We start from the raw sequence: 11,186 nt of genomic DNA, 5'->3' as shown, positions 1-11,186 counted from the left end.
GTTGTTTTGTATTTCAGTCCTTTGCAATTTGGGTAATGTAGGTTTAGGTATGATCGTGATGATCCGATTCTGTTTCTGGTTGGTAGATCTATGAGGTCTGTCATGTATCCTGGGACTACGCCGTAGATAATTTTGTGGACCAAGGTGCAGATTTTGAAGCTGATCCGTTCTTTGATTGGGAGCCAGTGTAGCTTTTCTTGGAGGGGTTTGGCGCTTTCGAAGCGTGTTCTACCAAATATCAGCCTGGCAGCTGTGTTTTGGGCGGTCTGGAGTTTTTTTTTGCAAGTTGTTCTTTACATCCTGCATAGATTCAGTTGCAGTAGTCTGCATGGCTTAGGACCATTGATTGTATTAGGTTTCGAAATATTTCCCTTGGGAAGAAAGGTTTTATTCGTTTGAGTTTCCACATTGAGTAAAACATTTTCTTTATTACGGAGTTTACTTGGTTCTCAAGGGTAAGGTTGCGGTCGATTATGACGCCGAGTATTTTTAGGCTGTCTGAGGTAGGAGGATTGTTGTTGTTGTTAATTATTTGTTTTTTTCCAGTATAATTACTTTCTTTTCCACTAATGGCAGGAAATTCATGCTTCTGGCAATGTGATTACACTGCATGTTGCCCTGCTTTTTGCATTTGTTGATTTGGATTTCGCCTTTAAGGTATAATAATGACTACGGGAAGCTGTGACCCAACCCCTCATGCAAGAAATACCACTGCCAGCTCAAATCCATTCTCGATTTGCAAAAGCTTGATGAAGCAGCTAAACTGTGAAGTGCATTAGCTGTCGCCTAGTGGGATTTGACTGATCCTGCTCAGTTGGGCGTGAACGGATCTTAATGAATTCCAAGTGTTTTCATGACGGCTCAACTGCTTGCAAGCAGCAGTGATCTTTTGCCTTTGATACCTGTGGAAAACCAGAAGGGAAAGCGCATGCCAGTCAAATCATCCCTGCATGCTGGGCTTACAGGAAGTGTCATACCAACTAGCATACTCACTTCTGCTGAGTTATTATGTGATGAGCACTTTCAAGTCAATGAAACTCAACTCATTCAGACCAGTTTTCGAGTAGAAAGGTGTGGTAGCCGTGTTAGTCCACTTTTAAAGGTAATCAATAGAAATAAAACAAAATAAATGATGGAAAAGAAAATAAGATGATACCTTTTTTATTGGACATAACTTAATACATTTCTTGACTAGCTTTCGAAGGTTGCTCTTCTTCGTCAGATCGGAAATAAGCAAATGTTGGTAGATGACAGTATATATAAGTGAAACATCAAAGCATTTCAGTGACAGTCTAACAGGATGGGGGTGGATAGGTGAGAGACAGGAAGAGTCGGGTGGATGAGGGATAGGGAGATATCAAATCTAGGCGATTTAGGGGTCTTTTTACTAAGCTGTGGTAAAAAGTGGCCTGCGGTAGTGTAGGTGCGGGTTATGGGTGCACGTAAAATTATTTTTCAGCGTGCCTGTAAAAAAGGCCTCTTTTTTTTTTTCCCCCTGAAAATGGACGTGTGACAAAGTCAAAATTGCCACGTGTCCATTTTGGGCCTCAGACCTTACCGCCAGCCATAAGTACATAAGTATTACCATACTGGGAAAGACCAAAGGTCCATCAAGCCCAGCATCCTGTTTCCAACAGTGGCCAATCCAGATCACAAATACCTGGCAAGATCCCCAAAAAGTACAAAACATTTTATACTGCTTATCCCAGAAATATTGGATTTTCCCCAAGTCCATTTAATAACGGTCTATGGACTTTTCCTTCAGGAAGCCGTCCAAACCTTTTTAAAACTCCGCTAAGCTAACCGCCTTTACCACATTCTCTGGCAACAAATTCCAGAGTTTAATTACACGTTAAGTGAAGAAATATTTTCTCCGATTCGTTTTAAATTTACTACATTGTAGCTTCATTGCATGCCCCCTAGACCTAGTATTTTTGGAAAGCGTGAACAGATGCTTCACATCTACTCATTATTTTATAGACATCTATCATGTTTCCCCTCAGCCGTCTTTTCTCCAAGCTGAAGAGCCCTAGCTGCTTTAGCCTTTCCTCATAGGGAAGTCGTCCCATCCCCTTTATCATTTTCATCGCCCTTCTCTGCACCTTTTCTAATTCCACTATATCTTTTTTGCGATGCGGCGACCAGAATTGAACACAATATTTGAGGTGCGGTCGCACCATGAAGTGATACAAAGGCATTATAACATCCTCATTTTTGTTTTCCATTCCTTAGATCTAGCAGTAAAGAATTTGTAGGGTAATGACCTACGCGCGTCAGATGCCACTTGGCGCACGTCCGCTATGTGCACCAGAAAATGAAATTACTGCAAGAGCCACGCAGTAGTTGGGCAGTAAGTCCATTTTGGCGCACGCGGCTTAGTAAAAGGGTCCCTTAATGCATTTCTACATCTAGATCCTGTGTATTTTTAAGGTTCACACTTGGGGGAGGAGGGAAATGCTGGGTAAGGAGAGAGGGAGGGAGGGAGGGAGGAAGAGCTGGGCTTTAGAGAAAAAGAAAAGGCAACGGTGGTAGTGTCAGGCCTAGGGAAGGGAAATTGTGCTCTCCCCTGGCTAATTCATGTGAATGTGAGAGGGGGCATAATGAGAGAAATCTCCTATCGTTGGCTAATTTTTCAGTTAAAAAATATAGGGGCCCATTTACTAAGGTGCGCCGAAAAGTGCCCTGCGCTGGTGTAGACGCCAGGGGCATATCTGGACTCGGGCGGTAGGGGGGGCCAGAGCCAGAGGGAGGGGGCACATTTTAACCCCCCCCCCCGGCGCCACCGATCCCCCCCCGCCATTTCCGGACCCCCCCCTCGCCACCAATGACACCCTCCCCCGCTGCTGTCACTCACCTTTGCTGGCGGGGGACCCCAACCCCCCGCCAGCCGAGGTCCTCTCTTCTATGCAGGCTGCGCCGCTGCAAGTTTCAACGCTTCCTGTTCTTCTGAGTCTGACATCCTGCACGTACAACGCGCAGGACGTCAGACTGAATTCCAAATTCTGAGTCTGACGTTCTGCACGTTGTACGTGCAGGACGTCAGACTCAGAAGAACAGGAAGCGTTGAAACTTGCATCCTGCACGGAAGAGAGGACTTCGGCTGGCGGGGGCTTGGGGTCCCCCGCCAGCAAAGATTGGCGACGGGTTGGTGGCGGGCGGGCGGGAGGGGGAGGTGGAGAGGGTCTGTGGTAGGGGGGTCCAGGGCGAAATCTGCGGGGGCCCAGGCCCCTGTGGCCCCACGCAGATACGCCCCTGGTAGACGCGTGTTTTGGAAGCAGAATCAAGATACTGGGACCAACACAATTAGAAAAAGTAAATGTCCAGACAACAAAGGTAAAGAAAATAATTTTATTTTTAATTTAGGATAAATTAATGTGGTAGCTTTGCTAATCAAAGTTAATAAATGCAAATAAAATACAAAATAGAAAATAAGGTGATACCTTTATATTGGACTGATTTTAATACATTTTTTTTTTTTTTTAATCTTTATTAATAAATTCAATTTTCACTACAAAGTGTAAATATGCAATCGGCATTATTTTGCAAATGAAATTCAAAATACAATTAAGTAATTGAAAGAAAAATTCTTAACAGCCTATTTGTCCACAAACAAAAAGAAATTGGGTTCCAAGAATTCAATAATTCTAAGAGAAATTAAAGAATATTTTAGCGGTTGCTACCTCGTGTTGTCGACCCTAGCCTGCTTTTTAGGGAGGGCATACAACATTCACATCGGCTCTAGCATCAAGAAATTCTTTAAACTGTTTTGGGTCTACAAACTGAAACTGTTTACCCTCAAGCAATACATTACAGATACAAGGAAATCGTAATACAAAGTTTACTCCCAGTGCCAACGCTCTAGGGCGCTGCTCCAAAAAAGCCCTGCGCCTTATTTGTGTGGGCCTCGAGAGATCTGGAAAAATTCGAACCTTTGAGCCCAAAAACAAGTTTTCTAAATGTCTTAAGGAAAGTCTTTTAATACATTTTTGATTAGCTTTCAGAGACCAACACTTCCTGCCTCAGGTCAGGAGAGGATACCATAACAGCAGTATATTGTCCTGACCTTACCTGAGACAGGAGGTTTTGGCCTCTGAAAGCTAGTTGGTAAAGGTATTAGGCTAGTCCAATAAAAAGGTATCATCTTATGTTACATTTTCAAGTCCCTGAACTGAGTATATTCGGGAGGGCCGACATCGGTGGCTGAAGTACTCTGCCAACTGCTGCACTGCTCAAACAGCACAGTAGGGGGCTCATGTAGTGGACCTCTTCAGAGGGCCGCTGAGAGGGGGGGCAGGGGAGGCAAAATTCCCTGGGCCTGGGCCTCCAAGGGGGGCCCGGCGCTGGGGTCAGGCCGCCGGCACTGTAGTCCCTGGTCTCACCTGCCTGCCTCCTCGGCTCCGGGCCCCCTGCATTCAAAGTGGCAGTTGCAGATTGCCTTTCTTCTGGTCCTGTGTCCCGCCCTTGCGGAAACTGGAAGTTACATCAGACGAGGGAGGGAAGGCCAGAAGAGACGCGATCTGCGACTGCCGCTTTGAATGAAGGGGGCCCGGAGCCTTGGAGGCAGGCAGGTGAGACCGCGGACTGCAGTGGCAGGGGGAGCGACGGGGGGCGGCAGCAGCAGGGGGGGGCAGAGGGGGGGCGGCCTTGCCCCAGGCCCAGCCTAGTCTCTCTGCGACCCTGCCTCTTCAACTAGCGGGACTTGGGCAACTCAACCAGTGCCACAATTTTGGAGTGGGCTTAAGCTCAAAGTCATGGTTATATCCCTGGGGGGAGTAGATGCTGGATAGGGGATGTTATTGAGTGAACCGATGCCACTGGTGTAAATAAAATATTTTCTGGAGTGGCTGTGGAATTGAGGTGTACCAAGGGGTGGAGCCATGAGGAAGAGCGGGCGGAAATAGACTGGGGCAGGGCTGGGGCCATTACCACCCCCTAAAGTGTCACAGCCTCAAAGGTGTAACTAATTCCCAAGAAGGACAAAAACCCATTTAAGTAGAAATGAGGATGAGGCTCAGAGGGGGTAGATTCAGGAATAATAGACAAATGTCTTTACTAAAGACAAAACAGTAGCAGGGTTCAAGAAAGCCTGAAACAAATTCAGAGGATCCTTAATTATGAAGAAATGTTTCCCAACTCAGTCCTAGAGGTATATCTAACCTGTCAGGTTTTTGATATATCCGTGATGAATATGTATAAGAGAGATTTGTATACAATGGAGACTCAGTGCATGCAAATTTATCCATAATGAATATCCATAAGACATATTTGTATATATTGTCAAAGCTGCTGAGGGACTTGAAGCTAAATCTCGTTATTTATGCTGATGGTATGCAAACATATCGTATTCTTGTTCTGTCATGTCAGGAAGCAATAAATAAAGGGGCCAAAGTAATGAGTGTGCTGAAAATCTTAGTTACATTTTTAATGCAGAATTATTTTAAACTTCTGTGTTAATTTTTTGCTTTGTGTTGCATGCAGTTAAATATTGAGAAGTTCGTTTCCATTTTAATGATCAGAGGTGGATGTTAAGATTAACACTTCTAGCCATTAAATTGGAGAGTCTCTGGTCCAGTTCCAAATAAGGGGGGGGGGGCTCTGGGTCAGGACCTCCAAGCCAGGGAGACTCTGCGTCAGGTTCAGAGAACATCTCACAATCCTACACACGAGTACTCTAACCAAGGCCCCACCCTCATTTCAAAAAGACCCCCAGCCACCTACCTTGCTTAGGGGCCCTTTTACGAAGGCGTGTGTGTCAATTTGGAATTACCGCCCAGCTACCACGTGCCCGATAAGCGTGGCAGAAAATATTTTTTATTTTCTACTGTGTGGGGCTAACCCGGCGGTAATCAGCAGTGTACGCTTGCTGACGATTACCGCGGGTTAATGTGTGAGACCTTACCACTAAGTCAATGGGTGGCTATGATGATAAGTGCTGCCCCCCGAAATGGCCGTGTGGCAAGTGCTTCACTTGCCGCACGGCCATTTCCTGAAAAAAACAAAGACCTGCCTTTTACCCACTGTGGTAAAAGGGGGCCTTGGCGTGTGTCAAACACATGCGCCAACACCAGCGCAGGACCCCTTTTGCCACAGCTTGATAAAAGGGGCCCAAAATCCTTCACACAGAAAGACTACAACCCCCAAATTACAAACGCCCAGGAAAATTACTTCTTCACGTAAAGAGGTGTGGTAGCTGTGTTAGTCCACTCTTAAAGGTTATCAATAGAAATGAAACAAAATAAAACATGGAAAAGAAAATAAGATGATACCTTTTTTATTGGACATAACTTAATACATTTCTTGATTAGCTTTCGAAGGTTGCCCTTCTTCCTCAGATCGGAAATAAGCAAATGAGGTAGCAGATAGTATATATGAGAGAAACATCAAAGCATTACTTTGACAGTCTGACAGAGTGGGAGGGTGGGGCTATGCATGGGGACATCAAAGCATTTCATTGATATTCTAACAGGATGGGTGTTGGTAGGTGAGAGGAGGGTAATAAACAGAGAAATAAACAGAGAAATACAGCTTCATGGTTTATAATGGGTTAGAAAACCCAGATCCTTATTAAGTCCTGTTTGTTGGGTGTCAAAATATTCAATCATTCTGACTTCAAAGGTCTTACGTTCCTGTATTGTTTTAAAGTTACCTTTCAGGATTCTTACTGTGAAATCACTGGTGCAGTGTTCTGGTCTTGTAAAGTGTTGGCACCAGCTATTATCATGTGATGTCTGTGCAGATTGAATCTTGTCTTAAGCATCTGGCCTGTTTCTCCAATATAGCATCCTTCGTTACATTTTTTACACTGAAAGATATATACCACATTGGAAGATGAGCCACAGACAGAATCCCCCTTGTAGTGACATACAACCCAGAGCTGGAGAAACTGAGGAAAATCATAAGAGACCTACAGCCTCTAGTCCAGGAAGATGAATTACTGAAAGAGATATTCCCATCCCCACCAGTGCTGGCCTTCCGACAGCCACCCAACTTAAAACACAAGCTAATCAGAAGTAAACTCCCAACACAGACTGAAAAGGAAGAGAAGGGCACATTTCCCTGCAATATATCCAGCTGCAAGCTATGCCAAAACATTTCACAGGACCCCACAGTCATTCACAAGGGAAAAATATTCAACATAAAGGAATCTTTCACATGCTCTTTCTATTGATAACCTTCTTCACGTAAGACACCCAGGGGAAGCAAAGAAACCCTCAGAGAGAACCCCACTTATACTGAGATACAATCCAGAGCTATAAAACTGAGAAAAATCATAAAAGATCTACAGCCACTCCTCCAGGAAGATGAATCACTCAAAGAGAAATTCCCAGCTCCACCGTTGCTGGCCTTCCGACATCCACCAAATCTGAAGCAAAAATGAGTGAAAAGCAAGCTCCCAACAGAAGCTCAAAAAGAAGAAAAAAGGGCAGTAGCCCTTGCTATGGGAAAAACATTCGACATAAAAGGATCCTACTTGTGCTCCTCTTCGTATGTTCTACAGATTATTCAATATAGAAAATGTAGGGTGTTGTATTAGGGAGGCAGGACAAACGCTAAAGACAAGAATCAACTCACACAGCTGCCATATCAGAACCCACAAAGGAAATAAAGGTGGCCCATTTGTGGATGAGCATCTGTCAAAAACCTTATGCTCAAAATACTGAAAAGTAACTGAAAAATAATCCAGGGACATAAAGATGTTTGAAGTTAAAATGATGAAATATTTTGACGCCCCCCACCCCCAGGACGGGATTTAACAAGGATCCTATCCAGTGCGTTTTTTCTAGCAAAAAAGGTGCCGGTACTCAAATGCTAGGCCACCCTTCAAGGGTGGGGTGTTCACTGAGAGACCCACCCCACAATAGCCAGGCCCCCTGCAACCAGTCACAGAATCTATGACAAGGCAGAATTGGTGTGTAGAGCCTGAGCTCTTTCATTAAAACTTGGGGTCCAGAGGTCAATTTTAGCAGACAATGGAAAAGATGCCGGTACTCAGTACCAGGGGTGTAGCCAGACTTCGGCAGGAGGGGGGTCCAGAGCCCGAGATGAGGGGGCATATTTTAGCCCCCCCACCCCGACATTGCCGACTTTGCCCCCCCCCTGCCGCCAACCCTCTCGACCCCTCCTCCCACCGCCAACCCGCCGTCGCCTACCCTAACCCCCGCCAGCTGAGGTCCACTTCTTCTCGCAAAAGGCTTCCTTCTGTTTCTGACGTCCTGCGCGTTGTACGTGCAGGACGTCAGAAACAGAAGGAAGCCTTTTGCGAGAAGAAGAGGACCTCGGCTGGTGGGGGTTGGGGTCCCCCGCAAGCAAAGGTAGGCGACGGCGGGTTGGCGGCAGGAAGGGGGTCGGGCGGGTCATCGGCAGGGGGGGTCCAGGGCCAAATCTATGAGGGCCCAGGCCCCCCAGGCCCCACGTAGCTACGCCGCTGCTCAGTACCCCCAAGTACCCCTTCAAAAAAAGCCCTGATCCTATCACATTGCAAACCATAACATTATACTGCTTTCTCACCTTCTGATTACCCATCCAGCTCTCCCTGTTTCTCCCAGTCACTTCTTCCTCCCATCATCCCTCCCCCAAGCCCTTCCTCTCACTCCAGACTGTCACCGGAATGCTTTTCAAATTTCATGATATATATATACTTTGGATATTGTCAAGTTGCGCACATAACCAACCTGAAGAAGGTGCTCTGCCTTTAAAAGCTTGTCAAAAAATGTATTAAGTTAATCCAGTAAAAAAGGTATCACCTTATTTTCCTTTCTTTTGTTTTACTTATTTATTTAGTCATTTATTATACGCTTACAACCTAAGCAGAGTACAGTAAAATCATTTATATACATTAAAAAATTCCTACTAGACATGCTATTAAAACAACTTCCAGCAAAATAAAATCAAATCTGCAGTTATACCCCAAAGACCACATTATAAAAAAATGTGACGAGCTGTTTGCGAATAGCTATAATCTTATGAAAATGTCTCAAACCATTTATTTATTGATTGATTTACTTATTTATTACCTTTAAAGTGGACTAACAGCAACCACACTACTTTATCCAGATATTATTAGGAAAGGAATTCATCATAATGCAGAGAATATTATAATATTCTCTGTAAAGAGCCATGTTGTGACTGCAGCTTGAATACTGTGTGCTGTGCCTCCTCTATTTATTTATTTATTATATACCACTCATAAAATCAAACATATAAACGGCAAGTGACCGTACTCACTTGCAAATGCGCAGTACAGGCTTCCCTCTCTGTCCCGCCCTCGCGTCAAGACGTCAGAGGGCGGAACAGAGAGGGAAACGGAGTCGAATTGTCGGACGACGACGCTGCCGCCTGGAAAGGAACATTGCGCGAAACAACCTCCACCCTCCCCCCATCCCCGCCGCCGCTCCCGCCCCCTCCATATCGGGCCCCCTGCACTGACCTGACAGCGCCTCTCACCTCCCTGTGGATATCATTTTGACTTCAAACACAGAGGTGAGAGGCGCTGTCAGGTCAGTGCAGGGGGCCCGGCACGGAGGGGGGAGGGAGCGGCGGCGATGAGGGTAGCTGGACATGGGGGGAGGGCAGGGGGTAGAGGCCATGGTTGCTGGACGGGGCGAGAGCAGGGCACAGAGGAGGGTTGCTGGACATGGGGGGAGGGGGGAGGCCAAGGGAAAGAGGAGGGTCACTGGATATGGGGGGGGGGGAGGATCGGTGGACGGGGTGAGGCCAGGGGAGAGAGGAGGGCTGCAATACTCGCCTGTTTTTACGGGCTTAACTGTTAGTCAAACATATAAATGACAAGTGACCGACTCACCTGCAAATGCACAGTAGAGACTTCCCTCTCTGTCCCGCCCTCGCGTCAAGACGTGATGACGTCAAAAGGCAGAACAGAGAAGGAAACGGATGCTGCCGCTGGAGCCTGGAGACGAAGGAACATCGCCGGCGCACCAACCTCCACCCCCCCCATCCCCGCCGCCGCTCCCGCCCCCCTCCGTATTGGGCCCCCTGCACTGACATGACAGCGCCTCTCACCGCTTTCACACAGAGGTGAGAGGCGCTCTCATGTCAGTGCAGGGGGCCCGGCATGGAGGGGGGAGGGAGCGGTGGCGAGGAGGGTAGCTGGACATGAGGGGAGGGCAGGGGGGAGAGAAGAGGGTTGCTGGACATGGGGGGAGGGCAGGGGCGAGAGCAGGGTGGGGGGAGGCCAAGGGAAAAAGGAGGGTTGCTGGATATGGGGGGAGGGCAGGGGAGAGAGCACGGTTGGTGGACGGGGGCGAGGCCAAGGGAAAGAGGAGGGTTGCTGGATATGAGGGAAGAGCAGGGGAGAGAGGAGGGTCGGTGGACAGGGTGAGGCCAGGGGAGACAGGAGGGCTGCTGGACATGGGGGGGGCAGGGGAGAGAGCAGGGTTGCTGGACATGGATCGATGGAGGGGAGGGCAGGGGAGAGAGGAGGGTTGGTGGACAGGGGGGAGGCCAAGGGAAAGAGGAGGGTTGCTGGATATGGGGGGAGGGCAGGGGAGAGAGGATGGTTGGTGGACGGGGGAGGCCAGGGGATACAGGAGGGCTGCTGGACATGGGGGGAAGGGCAGGGGATAGAGGAGGTTTGCTGGACACGGATGGATGGAGGTGAGAATTATTACATTTTGCAAAACACAAATCTCGCCCGTTTTAACGGGCTTAACGGCTAGTAAAAGAATAAAGTGCTTTAGAATCACATTGTAACATCTCTGTCTTGGGCGCTCCCGGATTCAGAGTCCAACCCGGTTGGAGCCTTCAGAAGGCAGTCTCTATCGGTCCCTTGCTCGCTTGGTCCTCGGTGCCTCCACCTGAGGGAAGAAGCGTTAGTGGGGGGAATTACCCTCTTCTCCCCCAGGAAACCCAAAGGAAATACAAATCCAAAGGGGAATTGCTGTGAACAAGGCTGGCCATCAAATCCCACAGGTCAGGCTGGGGTGGAGGTTCCAGCTCCTGGATGGTGATCTGCAGGTTCAAGAGACGCTTACACTCTCAGGTTCAAAGATCACGCTGGAGTCAGCGGTTTATGAAAAACTTAAACTGTTTATTCTTTAAGTCCGCGAGATCAGGAACATCAACCCATATCAACTCTGCAACACTGAATGCAAATCTTCTGGTATTCCCTAGGATGGTTGATTTTTGTGTGTATGGGGGGTATTGCTTTGAAGGTTTTCTACATAAAG

Source organism: Microcaecilia unicolor, chromosome 13, assembly GCF_901765095.1.
Source record: "Microcaecilia unicolor chromosome 13, aMicUni1.1, whole genome shotgun sequence".
In the NCBI taxonomy this organism is placed as follows: domain Eukaryota; kingdom Metazoa; phylum Chordata; class Amphibia; order Gymnophiona; family Siphonopidae; genus Microcaecilia; species Microcaecilia unicolor.
This window is presented reverse-complemented; position numbering follows the sequence as displayed.